Source organism: Pseudochaenichthys georgianus, chromosome 6, assembly GCF_902827115.2.
Source record: "Pseudochaenichthys georgianus chromosome 6, fPseGeo1.2, whole genome shotgun sequence".
Lineage (NCBI taxonomy): Eukaryota > Metazoa > Chordata > Actinopteri > Perciformes > Channichthyidae > Pseudochaenichthys > Pseudochaenichthys georgianus.
In genome coordinates this window covers 33,386,474-33,392,228 of record NC_047508.1, presented here as the reverse complement: position 1 = coordinate 33,392,228, position 5,755 = coordinate 33,386,474, and positions in this window count along the sequence as shown.

Below are 5,755 nucleotides of genomic sequence, written 5' to 3'. Positions count from 1 at the left end.
TCCAGACAACATTGATTGCATTTATTTGATTCCTCACAGCGCTGGCAGAGCCTTTGCCAATTCAGCAGAAGGCATTTCTCACTCTTCAGATTTTTACAGTTTCATCATGCAGCTATTTTCTGACCACTGCTGGCTCTGCCTTCTGAGCAGCCCCCAGGATATTTCCCCCTGATCAAAGAGTTGCTCAAATGAGTATCTGACCGGTATTCTAAAAGATGGCCTCCAAGGCGTTTAATATTCTGAGTGTGCCATGATGCATTTCATATCCTTTCAAAATTACTGCTTAGTATTAGAGTGATGAAGCAATCCAGGACATTCAGTCATTTCAGTCCTCTCATTTACATCCTGTACTTGTGCAGATGCAATCACAAGATGGCAGCATAGTCAAGCTCTCTTATAAATCTACGGCTCAACAAGATACACTATAACGAAATCTCCATTGTTCCCAGTGAAGATTAACTACTCCATCCTCAACACAAGGGAGCCTGCGGAGCATAGAAACCAGAGGCATCAGCCTCCATTGTGTGTGTAATTAATCCTGTTGGATCAGAGATGGAACACAAGTAGTTTCTGTTGTGGCAGCCTAGTAGGGTGGGGGATGCAGACCCTGCTGTGGCTCAAATCAACCAGAAAGAAGGGAGGTTCAGCCTTATGACTGTGTGTGTCCCTGTGCATATGTGTGTGTCGTGACTTGTGTCCTCCATGCCCTGTGCATGTGTTCTGATGTCCTCTGCGTGTAACACCGACCTCAGTCCCCACAGTGAGTCAACCAGCCAGCCTCCACACGCTGACACACAGCACCAGCACCAGGAAGAGTCTTCACAGAGAGGGGCCTATAATTAGGTGCTAAGTTTGTCTGGTTGCACTGTGACATGATGCTGGGGGTCATGGCGAGGCAAGACAGAGTGAGCTGGTTCATTTGATGAACAGTGGCGAGAGCTTGACTCCGGACCATCTGGCCAAGTGGCTGCCACTGCTGTCCATGCTGACGATGGGACCTGGGAAGGGCCCTCCCACGTCAACCTGCTCCTCCGGACCGGGACCCAGGCGTCTGTCCACCACAACATGTTTATCTCAAGTGGCTGCCAAGTGAATCACGAGCGTGTGGAAGATACAGCTCCTCGCTATGGAGACAGCATGCGATCAAGCAAGCAGCGGGAGGGAGGGAGGGTGGGTGATAGTGATGTCTGGGGGGAAAGAGGGAGGAGAGGGCAAACAGAGTGTGGGAGGAAGAGAGGGAGAAAGATGGATTAGAGGACGAGAATGGGATTAAAAGGATCCAGATGGAAGAATGAGAGACAGACAGGCATGCAGACACACACACAAACACAGAAACAAACACAAAGTGCAGTACAATTGAGACAACCTAAAAACACAGTGCACCAAATTCATTTAAACATGGTAATGCAGTTGATAGCTTAACCTCAGAGCAATCATAAATGTTGGATTTACAGTCGTGAAATGGGTGAGAACTTATTAAAGGAGGATCAAGAGGGGAGGGGGTTGGGTTGCCACGGAGATGCACTCTCTCTCAGATATCTGGATTATGTTAAGAGTACAATTGAGTAACGGCATGCCCCCAAAAGCTTTTGAAGTTGGTGCTTTCAGGGCACAACATCTCATCCTCTGGCTTGGCCCCTATCATGCCGACTCCTGCTCTCCTCTCTCTTTCCAACTCCTCTGATCCAGCCCCCCCTCCCTCCAATTTAATTTTTCCTCCCTCTCTAAATTCCAATCAATCCAAGCCTCAGCAGATCCAGTGGTTTATTTCTCATCTCACTTCTTCTGTCACCACAAGCCTGGTTCCCCAGAGCCTGCTTCTGCTACCTTCGACCTTTATTTATCAATGCGGCCAGTCTCTTCAACTCAGATAGAAAAGACACTGACATTCCTTGAAGTAGGTGAAAAAAAGGAAAACTGCTATGGCTGAGCGAGCAGACAAACAAACAGCTAAACGAATGTTTGCACAAACAAATGGCCGCCTCGCTGGATTAATAAATGGACATGTAGAGAAAGTGAAGGGAGAGATCGTTGTAGGAAAGTATCCATTCGGTTTTCATCTGAGCCCCAAGGCCCTGGTACTTAATTGCTTCATGCATAGTTGATACACTGCATAATCAACCAAATTCACTATATTTTGTCTGTATTGTGCAGAGGGCTGCATGTGCATGCGCAGGCCATTGGTGAAGTTTGGATTCAATGAGAGGCGCCATGTAATGGAAAAGTTCATATCTGAGTGCTCATCGCTCCACACGGGACCAGTGAAAGGTGCAGTCCTGTGATTGAATCAGGAACATGTTGTGTTTTATTCATAGAACAAAGATGAAATATTCATAGCAGAGTATTGCTGCTATGCTTTCTTCTGTGTCTCTAACCTCTCATGTACACAAATCCTGATTAAAAATCAGACGGACTATGACCACAAATTGGTTCACTTCGCGTAGGAGCGTAAAAACAATGCAAATGGTCGGGGGGAGGTCCCACTGGGCGTGAGCAGATTGTGTTCATGCAGCATGCAAATGTATGAAGCATGAAGCCGGTCCAACATACCCCGAGCCAATACAGGCAAGCTGATATACTGCACTATATAGAGGGATGGATTTCAGCCTCAGACGAGAGACGCATGCCAAAGACCGCCCCAAGATAGCACTTTCACCCTCGTGCCAGAGAGCAAGCACACACCATTTCTTTCATAGACATGCACCCACACATAAGCTGACCTGCCATTCATACTTTCACACACACACACCAAGGCTGCACGACACACATGAAAAGAAAACAGTATGATACGAAATGTTTTGGCTTCATGAGGTGAGTGAACAGCAACAGCCCCAGGCAGGGGACAAGATTGGAAAGGATAGCCTTTCTTTCGTATGAGAAAGGTATGCTCACACTGCTTTTGTGGAGCAGCAGGGACATGTCAGGGGCAAAGTCCCCATGTCTCCATCTCTAATTGGAGCATATCCCTCTGTCCTGTCCCTATCACACTATGGTGGAAGCAGGATGCTGTGCTATTGGGTACCCCCCCCATGGAGTGCTTGTCCTTGATTTTCTAGGTTGAGGGTGGCCCACGCTGAGGGTAGACTGCAGATTAGAGGCAAATCAGAAGATTTGTTTGTCCTCTCTAAGCGGGAAGGGACATTCAAGGAGAGACCAGCCATGGCTGTGATGGAGTGGGTAGCCCTGTGCGACAGATGTGTGTTAGTGTGACTGATGTGTTCTGGGTGAGCGGGCTCTGCTGGGTCACCGACACCTGGAGAAGGAACATAAGCCCGTCCAAGAAATGTCTGGGAATACTGATGCTTTGGATCAATGTTCAAAAGGCAAACAGCTGAGCCGAAGGTAGCTTTGCGTGATAACACCTCTGGAGAAGATTTAGGGGAAGATAACGATGTTGTAATTACCTGTACAAAATTGGAACTGTGGATGCTCAATGAGCTATAAACAAGGTTACTCCGGTCCCCTTGGGATAATTGTTTCCAATGCCTGCAACAGTCTGGTCCAGTGGTGGTGAAATTGGAAGGGGTGGTATCCTGTAATTTCTCAGATCACTGAAGCATGTCGTCTGTGTGGATTGAAACTCAGGCTGATTTAAAATGGAGGCATAACTTTTTGTTCCCTCTTACTGTAAGAGTCAAAGTCATTGGTCCTCATCAGCTGTTAACCCGGAGATGATAGGAGCCTGTGGGTCACTGAACAAAACATGCGCAGCTTTTTACATTTCAGTGAGCATGTCAATTCCCATTTAAGAGTATTTCTCCAGTCACGGCCGGAGTGCTTTCCATAAAAATCTTGAATTAGAATATGTGCACAGGTGGTTAAATCTATGTTAACTTGGATAGAAACAGCTTGCTTGAACAGAAATACATCTTATTAGATGCTACTTGCCGATGAGGCAGTCTGCTAACATTAACATAATGGAATTCAAGGCGCACAGAAATGCACTAATTCATCACACCATCAGGACAAGCTAAACAATGCGGTGGCCCTTGAGCATCGAACGGGCAACGTGTTTCCAAATATTAAAACAGACTAACCGTTTACAGCCTGAACAAGTGCTGGCCTTAATTTCTGAATCTTTTTTTCAAGCAGACAGCACTGCAGGGGGAGAAGTAGTGCCTGTCCGTCATGCTGGTTTGGCCAAAGGAAAGGCTGCGGACTGACAGGTTATCCTTCAGATCTTCATATCTTCTCCTCCACAGCAGCACACCATGTAATGGTGAAATTCAAAGCAACGGCCTGGTGCTGTGATCTCCCTCTGATTTACATTCCTTCTCTGCACTTTGTCCTTTGTATCTGACTGACTCACTGTAATGCTTGCATCAGTGAGAGAGCCACAGCTAGTTGTTTTATCAAAGTTGGATTATAATACAGTCACCCCCCTTTTATATGTAACAACCTAACACAGTGTATGCTGTGAGATTGGAAGATGAGAGGAATCACAATAAATGTGCTGCAGCAAATTGATGCTTGGAATGTCATTTAGACTGCTGCTGCTGCTGCTGCATGAGGAAATATGATATAATGCATCGTTGCCGTGTGCAAGTCAAAAGGTGTACATAGATTAAAACGCCCACACAGATGGACACACACACATGCACACACACACAAGTTGTTTCACAAGGAATCTAAATGCATGTGTTCCAGGCACTCTGTCTTCTGGAATCCATGCTCTCAGCTAGTGATTAATAATGTGTTTCTTACATTATTTAAAATCTTTAAACGAGATCACTCTTTGTAATCATGCCCATTACATTAGCATATAGGTTCAGGCCACATTAAAGTCATGTAGGCTCATCTCGGCCCCATGAGCTTAATTAAGCATGTTGTCTTTAGTGTGTGTGGGTTTGCTGCAGGCTACTCACGAAGACGTGATGTCCAGGAACGTCATTAACATTTTATGTATATCAGACATCGAACGCCACATGCATACAATAGACATATCATTACTCAAGAGTGGAAAGATAAAGATAAAGGTAGAAGGATGTTTAGTTTGACTCTTAGGAAAGACTGAAGGACAAATGTTATAACTGATCATGGCTTATATATAGGAAATCAATCCATGAACATTTAATGAAAGTGGGCTGTTCCATATAGAGGATCCTATAATTACTGCATCAAATATCACATGGTGACATTTACATAGAAGATATGAGCCTATATTGTGCCTCTAAGAATCATTAAAGTCCCAGTCAGTAGATTTTAAATATATATAAAATACAGGGATTTTCACATGTGGAATTGATCATTTTAACCAAATTATGGAAAAATAAAACGTTTGTTTAGAAGTGATTATTACTTTGGAGAAGGTTTAGCACTCTTTGTCTTATTGCTTTAACGACCTTTCTGCTATCACTTTGTCACTGCTTAGCACAAAACAGCCGACAGGCAGAGTTCACTAGCTGGCGATGATCAGTAACAGAGACCAACAACAACATTCGTACTGTACATGAGTCATATTATTTAGAATGGCTAAATGATGTAGAAAAGATTGGGTAAGGGGGGCTTGTGTTGGCCAAACAGCGGTGTGGTTTGGTCTCACCTTGATGAGTTTCCTGCTCTTCCACCCCTCCAGGTAAAAATCTATTATGTTGTTGTTGTGAGGGATGGTGCCAACAACAGAGCCACCATGTCTCCCAGCTCAGAGGGGCTAGAGGAGAAGAACCGAGTTTGGGGGGAAGGTCAGAAGAACTGAGACAACGGATGAATAGAGGGTCAGAGACACCTACTGCGCAGGTGATGTGATTGAGGTAGT